Genomic DNA, 20629 nt, shown 5'->3' with positions numbered 1-20629 from the left:
CTTCAAATTTTAGCCTGCACATATTTTCAACACACTGTAAGTCATTTAAAATTTTTCTTTGTCTTTGAATCTCTCTTTACTCTATTTCTCTCTCTGTTTTTCTGACCACATGAATCTTTCATTTACCAAGCAATCTCAGTAGGACTAAAGCCGTGGCTTTTCTGGCCAGATGTAGCCCATTCCTTAGCTTTCTGCCATTCCAACCTTGTGGCTGAGGTACCGAACAGAGCCGCATTCAGTGCCACAAGTCTACAGTGTTTCAAGGTCCTTGCCATCAAAGAGGCTGCAACAGACAACACTCAAGCCCTCTTTCTGTAGCTGGCCCTCCTTCCTCAAACAGTCAGAGTTTGCCCAGGCAGGATGACCCAGAAAGCCGGCATTTTAAAACAACACAGTTTTTTTTCCTGCTACTGCTGAAAACATACAAGCATTCAGTTGGCATTTATCAACACCATTTAAATGTTTTGTGGCAGGACCTCTTAAGGGCTGCAGGGTTTTGCAGCTGAAGCTGAGTCAGCAAGCCTCTTTTAGATGAGAGCCCTTGCTTTCTTCTAGCAACCAGAGCAGACCGAGAAATCCCTGCTACCAAGAAAACATGCTTTACTCTTTCCCAAGCTTTCTCAGGCTTTCAGTGGATTCAGTTGTCCACAAGGCTGCAAGCCATTCTGTAGTTATTTGAGCAGCGAGGCTATGTCCCCAGCACCACGGCCGCATGAAGGTTATGCCTAAAATAAATACACAAAAACTGTATTCTTTTAAACACTGCTGGCCCATTAGTTTCAGGATTTTAACCCATTTCTAATAATCAGTGTAGTATTATGAGGTGCACTTACCAGGAAAAATTCAGCATGTCTGACATGGTGGCTGGCTGCATCGACATCTTCCTCAGAGAGCAGAGCTATGGCATCTGCCGGGGAGAGGGGAGAGCATGGCTTCTCTGAGCTCACTACCTCTTCCTCCCGGCATTCTATTTTGTTTACTTCACCTACCTATGTTCTAACCTATCAGCTGAAGCGGATTCTTTCTTTAAGTAATCAATAAACTTCTTCTGTCACTTTATCCTTTCAACAGCTTGCCCATATAAATCTCCCATGTGTCTTCTGTTGTATAATCTTTCATTTGTAAAGAACTTGCACTCTCAGGGGAGGATTTTTCTGACATCTCTGTGGATGGAGATCATATGAGGAAGATCAGATGAGCAACCATGACAACTCTAATGCTGTAGAGTTAGGTGGAAAAGAGATTGATGGCTGACATTCCTGTGTATGCATCAGATGCCCCTGAACTCTGGCCCTGTTGACAGACAGGCAGACATCCAGTTGGTCACACATACTTAACTCATTCGGCTTCACAGATACTGTAAATGGAGTTTTAATTCTTCTCCTAAACTAATAAAGAAACCAAGATTAGGAGAAGAGAAGAGCCTGAAGTAAGGCCTCAAAATGGGTCATTTTGCAAAGGAAAGGTTACCTGCCTCCATGTATGCTGTCTCCCTTTCTTAGTCAAATCCATCCTTCCAGTGTCTAGCTAACAGCTAACCATAGGATTGAACCCAACTGCCTTTGATTTCTGAAATAAGTGCTGTCCCCTTAAGGTCTCATAACAGCACAGGAAGGTTTGTAAGACTGTCCCAGCAACAATTTAAAGCAATTCTAGGACACCAAAGATGCAGCAAATTTGGTTAATTGGTAATATAGATCGTTCTGATGGGACAAAATAATTTAGAATTGAAAAAAAACAGATTGGTGTACTCACGATGAATTTACGTGATATGGCACACACAGGCTTCTGGTTCTGAATACTCCATGCTCGGTGGGTTTTGGAGATTGTTGTGACCCTGAACCTAGCTGGAGGCTTTGGGGCCTTGAAAGGACAAGACTTAATATTTCAGGACATCCTTGTACTTGGTCCCCACTGTTTACTGATTTCCTTACAGAGAATGAGCAGCCATCTACTCCTGCTGCCATGCCTTCCCCACATGAACAGAGAGAAGACCCTATACACACAGGTCGCTTGTATCACATGTGAAGGCATAAGTCACAAACAAACTCCCACAGCAGTTTAGAATTGTGATTAATAGAATGATTAGTTCTTGAAAGGGGAAAAACTTAGAGATCACAATCCCTGACAAAAGCCCTCTGCAGGATCAGAAAAGGAGCCTAGTAGCCGGAAGGGAAGCTGCCCTCTGCAGGATCAGAAAAGGAGCCTATTAGCCGGAAGGGAAGCTCAAGCAAGAGATCAAGCTGAAGGTAGAAGTTGCTTTTCAAAAGAGAGAGAGACCACAACTCAATGGGCTGCTATCTCAGTGGCTATTCAGGAAACATCACAGAGAAAGGATCTGCTTCATGCATGAGAGTCACCGATGATTTCCCTTTGAGAAAAAAACCCATCAAAACTCCCAATAACATCATCAGCATTCAACAACATGTCTATGATTTCTTTGCCTTGCCTTTGATTGTGCAGTAAATGATGCTGATAGTTAATCTGTGAAATTATGCAAATTTCCTTGTAACTGGCTAGACAGAATTAACAGGTTATCTTAAACACCGATGGAACTGGTTCATCATCACCTGTGTGACAGTGACATAATTAAGATCTTTCCTTTGTCTATAAATCTCATTATGTTCAACATGATATGTTGTCATACAGATTTCTTAGGGTTTTGTCCCACTCCTGGTTTCCTTGGTATGCTTACCTAATTTTTGCCAGATCCAATCAGTTTTGCCATGCACTCTCAGGTCCACGTCATTGTGTTCCCCTTATGTTCCAGTCCAGGCATTTTAGACCTCTTGTAACTGTTGTAAGAGTATCTCATGTTCCACCTAAATGATTTAGGGTTTTATTTAGGCTGGGTTTTATCTTCCATCACTGAGTTCATTGACTTTCCTTGGGCGTAATTCCTGGGACACTGAGCCTAACTCCTGGGGGATTCCTCCAGTTATTTCTCCTGTCTTAGATAGTGTACACTCTCACTATTACTGTGAGAGTGTTTCTGTAGCAAATATTCTTCTCAAGATGAGAAGAAACTTCAATGTTACAATCCATTTGTTATTGTGATTTAAATACACACACACAAACACACACAAGTTAATGCACATACACTGATGATATCTCAATTAATGGGGCCATTCTGGGGATGTCAAGATCGATATCTCTCGAGTGGTTCTCAGAAGGCCATAGGGTGACCCTCTCTAGGTACTTAAGCAGGGAGGAGAAGTTGACCGCACTGTGACATATCCCTAGGAACTATGTGTGCCTTGTCCCATAGTCAGACTGATGACTGACTATCTTGAAAACCACCATGGAACTTTTGTTTGGCAAATGATGGAGATCAAAATCAGAAAACTAGATGGAGCTTCCAAGCTCCAGTGGAAGAGCAGATGGATTGAGAAAAAGAACAAGGATGTCAGGAATATAAGGGCTTGGTCCACACTATGAGACACTGTGCCTGAACTAAGGGGATTTCAACTAATCCAGTGACCTGGGAATGAAAGAACATGGGATCAAACTGGAAGCTCTGAATGTGGCTGACAATTGGGGCAGACGGAGAAGCCAAAGATAATGGCACTTGCAATTGTCTGCATATCATACACTGGCTTTTTGTGATCATATTTTTTGTGGATGCATACCTTGCTAAATCTGGATGGATGAAGGGTGGGCTTGGACTTCCCACAGCTCAAAGTACCCTGCCCTCTATTTGGACTGGTGTTTGAGTGGAGAGGTTTATTTGCGGAGCAAGAAGAAAGTGGGAGGAGGAAGAGAAGTGGAAAGTTTGATAATTATTATTATGAAGTAATGGAAAAATCAATAGAAAATAACCAATGAGGACATTGGAGCTAGGAAAAAAAAACATTCATGTGAGTTGTTGACTCAAACCAAAAATTATTTTACAGAAAAAAAAAACACATAAAGGTGTTGAGTTACTTGGAAAATATGACTCAAGTAATTGGGAAGAAGATTGGGGTTTTTATTTTGGGTCTTCATGGGGCTGTATGAGCAGCATTTTAGGACCTGTATGCTGGATATTTCTGGGGGTTAGTAGGGAAGAAACCTGGCTAGGAGGAGTTTTATGACATAAGTAGAGCCTTGATGATGTCACAAAGCTTTGGTTGGGGGTGGCAACTCTGTTCCACATGAAGCACTAGTCTTCTTTGAAGGTGGGCTTACTATCTTCACGGTGGCTGAGGAGGTCAGTTCAGCTCTTGGGCTCCACAACTGTTCAAGCGAATTTCCAGAAGTTGGAATCTAGAGAGCCAAGATATTTTCTTTTGGTAAATATGTTTAGGAAGCAACTAGGACCTCTGTAGTCAAAGAAAGGTTTCTTTCAAATCTGCTCTTGGTCCAAAATTTATGTCGTTAACAGCTCCTATATTTGATAGCTGGGGACGGTTAATGTCAGGTATTCTCCCCACTATATCTTTGCTAAAAATGTCCAATTCCTCAGTCCACTTAAATGGCAAAGATCCTCTTTGTACATATGTGTTTTAAAAGGTAATTATTTCTAATAGGTGCTGTTGCACAGATTAAGGTTTCTTTCTTTTGGCAGTTTGACTCACAGTACTCACTTCTCTAATGAAGATACAGAATATATTTATGTAATCAACCTGGATCTGGATCAGGAGACACAATAGAGAGAGCCAGTGGACTGGAGTGCCATGACCTTGGGCAGGTGGTTATAGATCAGCCAACTAACCAGTAGCTTGAGTGGTAAGAAGAGGAGTGGCTGTTCTTTGAATTCTTTGCCATCTGTTCAGATATTTCTTTCTCACTTTAGGTATAGGCATAGCTTCCTCTCTCATTGATATAGTAAGTCAGGAAGTAGGTTTCTCAGTAGAGGTCAATTGCATTTTGCAGCAGGAATATGTCTCTGATACACATATACTGAGCTGTAGACCAGAGTTTGATAATTTTCCTATTAATTTCTTAAGAACATATTCCATTTAGGTATCCAAATCTATTCAGCCCTGCCTTTATCACCTGCTCCAAAGTTATTCCTAAAAAGAGCCTTGACCTCACATCCTCACCTTCTTATCCTTGCAGGCACTTATGGTGGAGGAAACCACTTTGTGTCTGATTTAAACTGAAGAGTTCTTCCTATGCAGAGATTGGCAGCTATGAAGCCCAAGCACAGAAACAGAGCCAAGAGACAGTGGAACGAGAGTGCTGTGGCCTATCTCAGAAAGTCTCCCGCCATGATGAAGATGCCTCTCAGTATGAGTGGCATGCCATATCTCCAGAAGAAGAATGGGCCATCGCTCCAGAAGCAAAAACTTAGTAAGCCTTTTGAGACCCTGGAGAATATTGGTGGCCGCAGAATTTCTCATGGCTGGAAGGAAGCCAATGAACCAGTCACCCATTGGAAAGCCATCATTCTAGATCAACTGCCAACATATCCCTCTCTCTATTTGTTGAAATATGATGGGATTGATTGTGTCTATGGCTTGGAGCTTCATAGTGATGAAAGGATTTTAAACCTGAAGATCCTGCCTAACAATGTGCCATTTCCTCAGTTGACAGACACTCATCTCTCAAACACCATAGTTGGCAGAGCAGTGAAACATACATTCATGGGCACAAATGGCTCTAAGAATGACTGGAACGGGATGGTCCTAGAAGAGATGCCAATCATGAAGACCTGGTTTTATATTACCTACAAGAAAGATCCGGTCTTGTACATTTACCACCTCCTGGATGACTACCTGGAAGGCAACCTCCACATCATGCCAGGCTCTAAGGAAGAGTGGAGTGGCGTGGTCCCAGATGAGGTGCAGACCATAACGACCTGTTTCTACATTGTCAACGAGAATGATCCGGTCCTGTACCTTTACCACCATCATGATGATTCCATTGAAGGCAACCTCCACATCACGCCCGAATGTCCTCCAGTAGAGGTGACTTTGGAATTAGGCAGGGATTCCTTGGAGGGCAAAAGAGTGCAGTACAACAAAAAAGATGGAACCCAAGAGATAGGTAAAATTATTTGCCAAGTTCCCAACAAACCTTCTGTGTATTTCATCAAGTTTGATAATGACTTCCATATCTATGTCTATGATTTGGTGAAGATCTGTTAAAGTGAAATTCTCAAATTTTGAGGGGCAGACTTACTTCTCTCTTTGGGAATGTGTTTTTTCAGAGATACCTCAGGTCTTCTATGAATCCTGGTATCTTTTCCAATGGATTATTCTTTCTCAAAGAATAAAAATTTGTTAACATGTTGTGTTATTTGGTCAATGATGAATTGTGTTTGGTGGATGGGGCATCACAGAAACACATGCCTCAAAACAAAGCAGGATTTATGGTCTTTTCCCCTTGTAGAGTAAAGGACTGGGGATGCGTGGTGTGGTAAAGGACAAGATGGCTGTCAAGGAAGCAGTGGAGAGGGGACAAAAAGTTGTATGATCTCGGGGCGGTACGAAGCTTGAGGGAAAACCATGTCAAATGGAAAGATGTGACCGATATCAGCGTGAGGTATTGGGACTTAAGAGGATAAAGAGTAGATTAATCAGGAAGGGACACAAATGTATACTCAAAATCAGAGAAAATTAGGTTTCATTTGATGAAAGTGTTAATTCATACTGGCTGTAAGTCAAAGGATGTTTGATCTCCACTAGAGCATGTTGCTTAGTGAAAAGTGTCTCCGCTCAGTTGCTCTTCTCCAGTAAGTTGGACATCAAGCTACCTACTTAGTTTTGACAGAATTCTGTCTGCCACCTACTTTGTCATGCCTGGATTCGGTATGCCTTGAACTCTCATAGGTCTTATCCATGCCATCCAACCCTTGTCAGTTCATTTAAATAATTGCCCTGCCATATCTGGAAAACAGTGTTCCCATTCATTGATCATGTTCTGTAGTACTTGGGCTATAAAACTCATGAACACACTCACCCACACACAGGATAAACATGTACATATGATGCCCACAAGTGTGTGACATGCACACATATGATGAATGCACCGAACTCCATAATATCAGTAAAGTAGGGAATCCATGATGCTAGGTGGAGTCTGGCAAAGACCCCACACACCCATCAAACCGCCAAATACCAGTATGGTACTGATGTCTGACTCCCATCCTGTAAGAAACCGGCTTTGCCCTATGTACATAACACACATCCGATCCCATACGGGTCTGCCAGGTCCTCTAGCACAAGGTAATGCAGAAATTGATCAATTATTGATTGGTAGTGTGCTTCAAGCCTCTGAATTTCATAAAAAAACATCATGTTAATAGCAAAGTTTTGAAGAAAGAGTTTTCTATTACATGGCAACAAGCTAAGGAGATTGTGAAGAAATGCCCTACCTGCTCTTTCTATAACCAAAGGCCACTGCCAGCAGGAGTTAATCCAAAGGGCACTCATAGAAATGAAATCTGGCAGATGGATGTGTTCCACTTTGCAGAATTTGGCAAATTGAAGTATGTTCATCACACCATCGACACTTATTCAGGCTTTCAGTGGGCAACTGCTTTAAGTTCAGAAAAAGCTGATTCAGTAATCACTCACTTATTAGAAGTCATGGCTATCATGGGTATACCTACACAAATAAAGACAGATAATGGTCCTGCTTATGTCTCTAGGAAGATGAAACGGTTTTTTGATCATTACAATATCAAGCATGTTACAGGTATACCATACAAACCTACAGGTCAAGCAGTCATAGAAAGATCAAATCGAACTATGAAGGATATGTTGAACAAACAGAAAGGAGTGGAAAACACCCCTAGAAATAGGTTACATAATGCTTTGTTAACCTTGAATTTTCTCAATGCTAATCAGAAGGGAACGACGGCTGCAGAAAGACATTGGATAATGGAAAAGTCTGCTGAACTAAATCAACCAGTTTATTTCAAGGATGTACTGACCTCACAATGGAAGCCAGGAGATGTGCTGCGTTGGGGAAGAGGTTTTGCTCTTATCTCCACAGGTGAGGAAAAATTATGGATACCGTCAAAATTAATAAAGGTTCGGTTTGAGGAAGGGAAGTCACTTGGAAAAGATAAATAACAATTCATTCACAAGGATGACCGACGTACAGATGGTAAGGATTACTAATAGGATGGGGGCAGGGTTCTTTTCTTATCTCCACAGGAAAATATTCATCTCCAAAGAATTTGAGGGACCCTGAATATTTAATTACTGATGGATGGAAAATAGTTACGACCCATTAAACATCAACAATAAAATTCTATACATATCGTAAGTATTGATTTCATATATATATATACATATATATATATATATATATATATATATATATATATATATATATATGTTTTATTGAACACTTCTTTATAAATGTGTAGAGCTGGTTTTGGAGTTGGACTATGGCTCAGTCCTTCTTCAATTCCAAGCCTGTTGATAAGAGGTATTTCAAATTTTCTGTCTCAGGTCAGGAGCCATGAAATGGGACAGAATAAGAATAATTTTATACTTGATAAACTTTCTTTGCCTTCCCTCACATCTGTGTCTTTCTTTATATGTCAGTATAAGTCCTTGTTGTTAATGTTTAAATTTCCCATAACAAGCAACATATTTTCCTACAGTAATTTTTGAAGTTTCCAGGATGAAGATGGGGCCCCACAACATCAACTCAATCTGGTTTTTATGACGTCATGAATTTTTTTTTTAAGCACTAATTTTAGACCTGTTTTTTGGTACCAACTGCAAGAGACAATTTCATATGATGCACATTTTTGACAACGCTCTGGCCGGACCTTCTCGAAACACACAGAGACTAGTTATAATTTTCTTAAGTCAAAGGTTAATTTGGGAATTTTACCATCGTTTGCTTTCACAGGGGCCCCTAAGAAGAACGTCGCCCCCATGTCAGCTAGAAGCAATCTAAGAGGACGACGTCCCCTCTCCCAACAGAGTTTGCCCACAGGGTTAGGGACATCTTTTAGTGGTTGGTTTAGGAGTGAGGGGATGGGGAGATATTGTATGTAATTAGGGATAAAAAAAAGGGGGATTAACTGGGTTGATGGGATGATTGGTATTTGTGACTTACTGTTTTTAGAAAATTATGTTGGTACTGTTTCTTGTATATTGATATATTGAATATTGAATGTGAGTGTTCCTACCTCTATTTTGGTATAAGAGTATGCTTATATTGTATGGATACATCTATCATATCACAATGTACATTTCTACCTCTGGTACTATTTATGTAATAACATTGTTTACATTTGATAAGTAATGACATTGTTTACAGGTGAAGATCATTGTCTTCATACATTGCACAATTGTTTATTCCCTTAGTTTTCAAATTAGATAGGTATTGAGAATTACATGTTTGTCATATTATTTTTAGGTTAATCAGGTCTTTTAGATACATAGAGATTATTTTCAGTATAGATAGTATAATCTTCAGCCTCTTTGAAGAGCTGTAGAAAATGGCCTTTAATCTAACCTAGAATTCTGTGCCATCGAGACACAATTTACTCCTGGCAACACCACTCTACTCCCGAGAGAACGTTGAGCACCAAAGACACTCCACTGGGAGCTTGTCTTCCTGGCAGAACTGGCCTTTGGGTTAAGAAAAACCCATACCTCAACTACTGACTAAGATATAAACAGGATTGTCTTATCTTGCCAAGACAGGGTAGGATAATCCTAAGAAAGTTCCTTGCATTTGAGAATGGTATGTCAGTTATGTTAGGCCTTAGCCAAAGTTGGTTGACTCAACATTGCAAACGAGATTTTGGGTGATTGCCCAGGCAGTCAGTTGTCTCTGTCATTTGTTGCACATTTTGGATATCTCTTTTTTGTTAAGTAATATTTACTCCCTTCTCAGATCTTTGATGGAGTTGAAGATTATTTAATTGTTGTTACTCTTTAGCAAAACTTTTGCTCTCAATATTGTTTGTTATATTTATCATTTGTTATTATTGTTATAGTTATATTTGGTTTAGTTGTGTCTTATTTAGACAAAAGGGGGAGATGAAGGGGTTAAATCAGCTCCCTTTAGAGGGCGGGGTTTGCCTCAGGCGAATCCCTGCCAATAAAGGGTGCGCGGAGAGGCGGCTCGCCCCTTTTTTGTTCCTCGCTACCTGTGCTACGCTGGAACTTTGGTTCAGTAAGTTTAACAATAAACTAGTAAATATTCTTTGATATCTGCATTGCCTTTATTTTGTCAGTTCCTTTTCTGCTTCAGCTGTTAATTCTCTGGGACTGTTTAAATCTTTATCACCATCCAAGGTCTTGTTCAAATGAATTATTAGATCAGGTGTTATCCCAATAGTTGGTCGTAAACTGGAAATGTCTCCTAACAGTCTTTGAAAGTCATTAAGAGTCCGTAAGCGATCTCTCCAAATTTGTGCCTTCTGTGTCTTAATTTTTTGCAAACCTATTCTATAACCTAAATAATTAACAGAATCTCCCTTCTGAATCTTTTCAGGAGCAATTTGCAATCCCCATTTAGGTAACAGTATCTGTATTTCTTCAAACAGTCTGTTCAAGGTATCTATGTTTGAATCAGATAACAATATGTCGTCCATGTAATGGTATACAATAGATTTGGGAAATTTCTTGCGTATTATTTGCAATGGTTGGTTCACAAAATATTGGCACAGGGAGGGGCTATTTAACATACCCTGGGGGAGGACGGTCCAGTGGTACCTCCTCGAAGGTTGAGAATTATTATAAGTAGGCACTGTGAAGGCAAATTTTTCTCTATCTTCTTTTTGCAAAGGTATAGTGAAAAAACAATCCTTTAAATCAATAACTATGAGAGGCCATCCTTTTGGTAATAAAGAGGGCAATGGAATTCCAGATTGCAGAGGGCCCATAGGTTGAATAACCTTGTTGATGGCCCTGAGATCTGTCACCATTCTCCATTTACCTGATTTTTTCTTAACCACAAATACAGGAGAATTCCAAGGGCTGGTAGATTCTTCTATATGTCCAGCATCTAGTTGCTCTTGTACCAGCTGTTCTAAAGCCTGTAGCTTTTCCTCAGCTAAAGGCCATTGCTTTGTCCATATTGGTTTCTCAGTCAACCATTTTAGAGGCAAGGCTGTTGGTATTTCTGAAGGGACATCAATTGCTTGTTCCTGCACAGCCCTAATGGCCGGTTTTGTCCTTTTGTAATAACTTTTAATATTCCTTTCAGAAATATGGGCTCTAGAAGTAGCAGGAATGTTAATTTGAGTATTCCATTGTTGTAATAGGTCACGACCCCATAAATTCATTGCAATATTGGCTACATAAGGCCTTAATTTTCCTATTTGTCCCTCAGGCCCTATACATTCAACCCATCTCGTGCTCTGCCTTACTCGAGATAGGGTTCCAATTCCCAGGAGCTGAACATTTACATTCTGAAGAGGCCAATATGGATGCCAAGATTCTGGGGGTAATGATACTTACATCAGCACCTGTGTCCAGTAGGCCAGTAATAAAAATGCCATTTACACACACTCTCAGCTTAGGTCTTTGATCATTTATAGAAGTTTGCCAAAACACACGTAACTCATCTTTCTGATTACTATTGCTTGTAACAGCAGGCATGTGGCTTTCTAATTGTCCTGACGAGGCATGTTCTCTGCAGAAACTGGGAGTGTCTGAACCATGTTTGCCATGGGGGCCTGAGAGGCCCCCCCTCTCACGTTTCCCATCTGTATCAGGTTGCCTTGTCTATCTCTTGTAGACCTGCATTCATTCGTCCAGTGTCTGCCCTTCCCACATCTTCTACATAAACCTGAAGGCTGATTCCTTCTATTCCTGTTATTTCTAGAAGACACATTATTATTATTTCTGAAAACCCGTTGTTTACAATTCCTTTTCATATGACCCATTTTGCCACAATTAAAACATTTGGTATTCTGGTGTCTCCTTTTACCATTGGAAATTGCTTCTTCTACCCATGCTTCAGTGCCATAGTCAAATGTGTCAACATCTAGTGTATGCAAGACCCATTCTTCCAAGGACGCTGATCTGAACATTAAAGGCCTCAAGATCCTTTTGCATTCCACATTAGCATTTTCGTAAGCCAAAGACTCAATTATTATACGTCTTGCTTCTGGGTCAGGTATCCCCATTTGTACAGCCTTAGTTAATCTTTGTAAAAAGTCACTAAAGGGTTCTCTCTGACCCTGTTTAACTGTGACAAATGATTCCATTCTCTGTCCTGGGTCTTGTACTCTGTCCCAAGCCCTTAAGGCTGCTGTAGTACACATGGAGAGTATGTTTTCATCCAAATTAGCTTGTTCCTGAGGGTCTGAAAAGAGCCCTTCACCTAGAATTTTATCTAGGGAAACGTCAATTCCCTTCGCCTTTTCCTGCTGTTCTAAAAGTCTAGCCTCTTGCCTGAATAAGCATTTCCATTTTAATTGCGGTCCACTCTCAAGGACCGCGGAGCTCAGCTGGAGCCAGTCCAAGGGGGTTGCTTTGCTTGTTGTGGCCCAAGATTTTAGCATCTCTTTAACAAAAGGGGAGTGCATCCCAAAAGACATGATGGCCTGTTTAATTTCTTTGAGATCATTCATACGGACAGGCTCCCATGTATCTTCCTTGATGACCCTAGGGTTTCTGGAACCAACCACCTTTTCTGTTGTTATTACAGGAAAGGCATGTAGAGCTGTAGGTAGAGCTTTGTGAAAATTTTCCCGGAGGGATTTATCCACAGATGTAGTTAAAATTTGCCTTTCTACCCTTTGCTCTTCTTCATCAGAATTTAGAAATTCCTCAATCTTTTCAATTCTATTCACCATTGCTTTTTGTAATGTCTGAATCTCCTGCCCAGAATTATGTTCTAAAGCCTTCATTGAGGATTCTAGAGTATGAAATTTGTCCAGTAGAGATAACTTGTCATCTTTGGACATAATTTTTATGGCATAAACCGTGCCTTCTTGTATTGACAATCTTTCCGCCAATCTGTCATAAGCTTTAGACAAAATTCGATTGTCACATTCAGCAGTTTTGATTCTCTCAGTTAACGTTTCAGTTCCTACAGAAAGGGACTGCTGAAACTTACGATCTAATTCAGCTGTTCCTTCTTCCATAGTAATGAATTTCTCCTTAACATCAGAAAGGGACTGCTGAAACTTACGATCTAATTCAGCTGTTCCTTCTTCCATAGTAATGAATTTCTCCTTAACATCAACCTGTACTTTTTCTAGATTTTGCTCAGTTAACCAAGTCATGTTAAACAAAGATTTGTTTTCTTCCTGGAGAACTTCAAACTGATTCTTGAGAAGATTGTTGTCGCTCTCAATAGTTTTCAAACGTTCAACCTCTGCCTTAAGAGATTTGATCATTTTCCTATTATCAAACCAAATAGTGCTAAGGAAAATTAAGAATCCCAGGAATATCCATATATGTGGTGTGGTAGACACCTCTTGTAAGATCTCCCAAATGGTGCACTCAAAAGAACTATTGAAATAGGCTGCGGTCTCGTTCTCAGACATTATTTAGAAAAGAAAAAGTTCTCTTACCTGTAATAACTGGTTCCTGCCAGTGGTGGCAAAAGAGTCCAGTTGAATCCACGTGTCCTAAATCTGAAATAAAACGACTCAAAAACAAAATTGAAACAGACACCAGGCTGATAAGAATTTTTTGCCGGGGCTCTCAGGCCGCTGTCACGTGACCTGAGCGCTGGCGGAGGTCGGAGGGGGAGCAGCAGACAAAGGCAGCACGCGCGCCGGCGGGCGGGCACGGGAAATCTGGCCGGGGCGGCTCGGAACAGAGGCTTAGGTGCTGTTAAAAAGGCTCTGTCGATATCAAACTCACTGCTTGATACTCTAACAAACAGCAGGGAAAATCGAGTCGCTCAGAATCTCAGCTGTTTCAGCGCGCGCCCAGAGAGACTGCTCAGAATCTCAACTTCTTCCGCGCGCGCCCAGAGAGACGGCCGCTGCGACCTGGGGTGCAAGAGACTCCGATTCGGGGCTGGTTCTCGGCAAAGCCCCACGGGGCAGGCGCCAGATGTTCCCGCACAAAATAAAGGCAATGCAGATATCAAAGAATATTTACCAGTTTATTGTTAAACTTACTGAACCAAAGTTCCAGCGTAGCACAGGTAGCGAGGAACAAAAAAGGGGCGAGCCGCCTCTCCGCGCACCCTTTATTGGCAGGGATTCGCCTGAGGCAAACCCCGCCCTCTAAAGGGAGCTGATTTAACCCCTTCACTTGGGCTATAAAACTCATGAACACACTCACCCACACACAGGATAAACATGTACATATGATGCCCACTAGTGTGTGACATGCACACATATGATGAATGCACCAAACTCCATAATATCAGTAAAGTAGGGAATCCATGATGCTAGGTGGAGTCTGGCAAAGACCCCACACACCCATCAAACCGCCAAACACCAGTATGGTACTGATGTCTGACTCCCATCCTGTAAGGAACCTACCATCCTGTAACTGGGCTATTTTTGGTTCCTTCATCTTCACAAACTTGGTTAAAATGTTAGAGTTGTCAAACTGGGAGTTAGGGTCCAGCATGTAGATCAGCTGTCCCAGGTCAGGTGATTTGGCTACAATTTGGGTGAGAAATTGTACCAGGGAATTCTGGTACACCAGAATTCTCCTCTTCTTCTCCCTGTCCTCATCATCACTCTTGTGGGTGGGCCTGGAGCACAAAGAAGGTAAAATGGAATAAGCCTCCTCCTTAGTGGAAAACCTTGTCAATCCTTAATTTGACCTGACTCTCTGAGGGAATGCAGCACATTTTTTCCTACTAGGTCTCCTCATTCATTGGTTCACTCATTTTTCCAATGAATGATTAAATTCATTCATTCTTCCTTGTCTCTCTCTCTTCTTTCTTCCCTTCTTCCATTTCCCCCTTGATTGTAGAAATTTGAGCAGCAGGGCTGCATCCCCATGGGGCCGCCTTGTAAGGTTATGCTCCGAAATAACAACACAAAACTATTCATTTCAACACTGCCTGCCCCATTATTTTCAGCCTCTTAACCCATGTCTAATAATGTATGTTGCAGCACGAGGTGCGCTTAGAAGGAAAGATTTTGCATGTCTGACCTGGTGGCTGGCTGTATCGCCATCTGCCTCAGAGTGCAGAGCTACCATTTCTGCCCATGGGAGAGGTGCATGGCATCTCTAAGCTCAATTCCTATTCCTCCCAGCATTCTCTTATGTTTATTCCACCCACCTATGTTCTAACCTTTCAGGCCAAACAGTTTCTTTATTTAATTAACCAATGACCTATACTCCATCATTACTCCTATTTCTGTTTAAACAAGAACGGAATCTTTAACTTTAACAAAGCAAAATTACATATAACAAAACAGTTATCAAGCAAGAATTACAGTTACAATATTTATATCTATTTTATCTTTTATCATAACAATGGAAAACTATAACTATCTATCTATTCTTCAACTCCATCAGAGACTCCAGAATAATACAGTATTACCTAAGCAAACAAAAAGTAAGCCATTTTCAAACTCTAGAAATGACAGAGACATCTCGCTGCCTGGACAGTCACCCAAAGTTCCTCTGTACCGTTGGTGTTTCCATCCTCAGCCTACAGGCCCATAGTTTCCAGCAGACATTTCCATGAAGCAGGAAATTTCAAAGGCAGTCACTATCTGCTTGTCTGGAAGAATGTTTTGCTGACCCTTTCCTGAATCAGGAACACGAAAAGATCATCTCACCTTTAGGCAAGTTCAGTAGACCTCTCTCTGAGTGTTTTCTGTGTACAGTTTATGCAACAATCCAGGCAAGAGCAGTTTCTTCCCCAAATGGCTATCAAACTCCATAAGAATCCTCTTTGATGCCCATCTTCTTCCTGAAGTAGATATGTGCTGCCAAGAGTAGAGTGTCTCACTGTCATGAAAAACCCTAAGGTACTAAAACATTAAATACCCTATTTTGTAGTCTAGAGAGTTATGAATAATGCCTATCTGACTGAAATATATATATCTATGTAGCTAGAAAATCTAACTAACATGACTACAAACTTGACTATTATTAATGATTATCCATTAATAACCTATATACATTATATTTTTAAATGAACTACACAATCACAATACCTTAATTAAGATCAAAAATGCATATACATATAACAAAATTGACGTAAAATCTCTATCAGTAAAGCAAAATCTATACTACTGCAAATATTCATATCTATATCACATCCCACTTTAAATGTAAAAGAACGTTTATAATCCATATTGAGAACGTGGGTGCAGTTTTTTCTCTCCAAAATGCTTCCTGCTGAATGGTGGCATCATTATTGATTTATCTCAGTTGGCAGTTGAGCGAAGCAATTTTTTAAAGGTGTTCACAGCAACCTTTAAGTAGGGCGTGGTCCATCCTGCCATATTAGGATAGAGGCATCCACAGACTATCACCCTCTGTGAAAACAAAATAGAAACTCCTTTCCAAAGCATCATGTCCTTAGATCCAAATTTCAAAGTCAAGGCATTTTCAAAATATCTATGTTGGATTATTTCAGCAGCTTTTATAAAGAAACATCTTTTAGCAGCTATTGCTACTGCCTCAAAATTCAAATGATTCAAAAAGAGCATAATAGTATACAATATCAAAATTCGCTGTGAATTTTCCATCTTTGTGCGCTTCAATTTAACCTCTTTTGTTTATTTTCTTTTTTATTTTTTGGCTTTTGCGACAGGTTCTCTGTATCTTTGACCTGGAATAACTCTGTATACCTGTCTGTCCTTGAAGTCTCAGAGATCTGCCTCTCTCTGCCTTTCAGGCATTGTGATTAAAGGTGTATGCTACTACACATTGAACTCACAAAGATCTGTTTGTCTCTGCCTTCAAGGCACTGGGATTAAAGGCGTGTGCTACCTCACCCTGAAGGTACAGAGGTCAATCTCCCTCTGCCTCCCATGTGTTGGGTTTACAGGTGTGTACTACCACACCCAACAACTCTCTTCCTTTTTTTAACTTTAAGAACTTCAAATTTTAGCCTGCACATATTTTTAACACACTGTAAATCATTTAAAAATTTTCTTTGTTTTTGAATCTCTCTTTACTCTATTTCTCTCTGTGTTTTTCTGACCACATGAGTCTTTCATTTACCAAGCAATCTCAGTAGGACTAAAGCCATGGCTTTGCTGGCCAGATGTAGCACATTCCTTAGATTTCTACCATTCCAAGCTTGTGGCTGAGGTACAGAACAGAGCCGCATTCAGTACCACAAGTCTGCTGTGCTTCAAGGTCCTTGCCATCAAAGACGCTGCAACAGACAACACTCAAGCCCTCTTTCTGTAGCTGGCCCTCCTTCCTCAAACAGTCAGAGTTTGCCCAGGCAGGATGGCCCAGAATCCCGGCATTTTAAAACAACACAGTTTTTTTTTTCTGCTACTGCTGAAAACATACAAGCATTCAGTTGGCTTTTATCAACACCATTTCAATGTTTTGTGGCAGGACCTCTTAAGGGCTGCAGGGTTTTGCAGCTGAAGCTGAGTCTGCAAGCCTCTTTTAGATGAGAGCCCTTGCTTTCTTCTAGCAAGCAGAGCAGACCGAGAAATCCCTGCTACCAAGAAAACATGCTTTACTCTTTCCCAAGCTTTCTCAGGCTTTCAGTGGATTCAGTTGTCCACAAGGCTGCAAGCCATTCTGTAGTTATTTGAGCAGCGAGGCTGTGTCCCCAGCACCACGGCCGCATGAAGGTTATGCCTGAAATAAATACACCAAAACTGTATTCTTTTAAACACTGATGGCCCATTAGATTCAGCATTTTAACCCATTTCTAATAATCAGTGTAGTATAACGAGGTGCACTTACCAGGAAAAATTCAGCATGTCTGACATGGTAGCTGGCTGCATCGACATCTGCCTCAGAGAGCAGAGCTATGGCATCTTCCGGGGAGAGGGGAGCATGGCTTCTCTGAGCTCACTACCTCTTCCTCCCGGCATTCTATTTTGTTTACTCCACCTACCTATGTTCTAACCTATCAGCTGAAGCGGATTCTTTCTTTAATTAATCAATAAACTTCTTCTGTCACTTTATACTTTCAACAGCTTGCCCATATAAATCTCCCATGTGTCTTCTGTTGTATAATCTTTCATTTGTAAAGAACTTGCACTCTCAGGGGAGGATTTTTCTGACATCTCTGTGGATGGAGATCATATGAGGAAGATCAGATGAGCAACCATGACAACTCTAATGCTGTAGAGTTAGGTGGACCAGAGATTGATGATGACATTCCTGTGCATCAGATGCCCCTGAACTCTGGCCCTGTTGACAGACAGGCAGACATCAAGTTGGTCACACATACTTAACTCATTCGAGTTCGCAGATACTGTAAATGGAGTTTTAATTCTTCTCCTAAACTAATAAAGAAACAAAGATTTGGAGAAGAGAAGAGCCTGAAGTAAGGCCTCAAAATGGGTCATTTTGCAAAGGAAAGGTTACCTGCCTCCATGTATGCTGTCTCCCTTTCTTAGTCAAATCCATCCTTCCAGTGTCTAGCTAACAGCTAACCATAGGATTGAACCCAACTGCCTTTGATTTCTGAAATAAGTGCTGTCCCCTTAAGGTCTCATAACAGCACAGGAAGGTTTGTAAGACTGTCCCAGCAACAATTAAAAGCAATTCTAGAACACCAAAGATGCAGCAAATTTGGTTAATTGGTAATATAGATCATTCTGATGGGACAAAATAATTTAGAATTAAAAAAAAACAGATTGGTGTACTCACGATGAATTTATGTGATATGTCACACACAGGCTTCTGGTTCTGAATACTCCATGCTCGGTGGGTTTTGGAGATTGTCGTGACCCTGAACCTAGCTGGAGGCTTTGGGGCCTTGAAAGGACAAGACTTAATATTTCAGGACATCCTTGTACTTGGTCCCCACTGTTTACTGATTTCCTTACAGAGAATGAGCAGCCATCTACTCCTGCTGCCATGCCTTCCCCACATGAACAGAGAGAAGACCCTATACACACAGGTCGCTTGTATCACATGTGAAGGCATATGTCACAAACAAACTCCCACAGCAGTTTAGAATTGTGATTAATAGAATGATTAGTTCTTGAAAGGGGAAAAACTTAGAGATCACAATCCCTTACAAAAGCCCTCTGCAGCATCAGAAAAGGAGCCTAGTAGCCGGAAGGGAAGCTCAAGCAAGAGATCAAGCTGAAGGTAGAAGTCGATTTTTAAAGAGAGAGAGACCACAACTCAATGGGCTGGTATCTCAGTGGCTATTCAGGAAACATCACAGAGAAAGGATCTGCTTCATGCATGAGAGTCACCGATGATTTCCCTTTAAGAAAAAAACCCATCAAAACTCCCAATAACATCATCAGCATTCAACAACATGTCTATGATTTCTTTGCCTTGCCTTTGATTGTGCAGTAAATGATGCTGATAGTTAATCTGTGCAATTAATGCAAATTTCCTTGTAACTGACTAGACAGAATTGACAGGTTATCTTAAACACAGCAGGGAGTCACTCTACGATGGAACTGGTTCATCATCACCTGTGTGACAGTGACATAATTAAGATCTTTCCTTTGTCTATAAATCTCATTATGTTCACATGATATGTTGTCATACAGAGTTCTTAGGGTTTTGTCCCACTGGTGGTTTCCTTGGTATGCTTACCTAATTTTTGCAAGATCCAATCAGTTTTGCCATGCACTCTCAGCTCCACATCATTATGTTCCCCTTAGGTTCCAGTCCAGGCATTTTAGACCTCTTGTAACTGTTGTAAGAGTATCTCATGTTCCACCTAAATGATTTAGGGTTTTATTTAGGCTGGGTTTTATCTTCCATCACTGAGTTCATTGACTTTCCTTGGGGGTAATTCCTGGGACACTGAGCCTAACTCCTGGGGGATTCCTCCAGTTATTTCTCCTTTCTTAGATAGTTTACACTCTCACTATTACTGTGAGAGTGTTTCTGTAGCAAATATTCTTCTCAAGATGAGAAGAAACTTCAATATTACAATCCATTTGTTATTGTGATTTAAATACACACACACAAACACACACAAGTTAATGCACATACACTGATGATATCTCAATTTATGGGGCCATTCTGGGGAAGTCAAGATAGATATCTCTCGAGTGGTTCTCAGAAGGCCATAGGGTGACCCTCTCTAGGTACTTAAGCAGGGAGGAGAATTTGACCGCACTGTGACATGTCCCTAGGAACTATGTGTGCCTTGTCCCATAGTCAGACTGATGACTGACTATCTTGAAAACCACCATGGAACTTTTGTTTGGCAAATGATGGAGATCAAGTCAGGGTCAAAATCAGAAGGCTAGATGGAGCTTCCAAGCTCCAGTGGAAGAGCAGATGGATGGAGAAAAAGAGCAAGGATGTCAGGAATATAAGGGCTTGGTCCACACTATGAGACACTGTGCCTGAACTAAGGGGATTTCAACTAATCCAGTGACCTGGGAATGAAAGAACATGGGATCAAACTGGAAGCTCTGAATGTGGCTGACAATTGGGGCAGACGGAGAAGCCAAAGATAATGGCACTTGCAATTGTCTGCATATCATACACTGGCTTTTTGTGATCATATTTTTTGTGGATGCATACCTTGCTAAATCTGGATGGATGAAGGGTGGGCTTGGACTTCCCACAGCTCAAAGTACCCTGCCCTCTATTTGGACTGGTGTTTGAGTGGAGAGGTTTATTTGCGGAGCAAGAAGAATGTGGGAGGAGGAAGAGAAGTGGAA

The sequence above is a fragment of the Microtus pennsylvanicus genome (assembly GCF_037038515.1).
Source record: "Microtus pennsylvanicus isolate mMicPen1 chromosome Y unlocalized genomic scaffold, mMicPen1.hap1 SUPER_Y_unloc_4, whole genome shotgun sequence".
Lineage (NCBI taxonomy): Eukaryota > Metazoa > Chordata > Mammalia > Rodentia > Cricetidae > Microtus > Microtus pennsylvanicus.
This window is presented reverse-complemented; position numbering follows the sequence as displayed.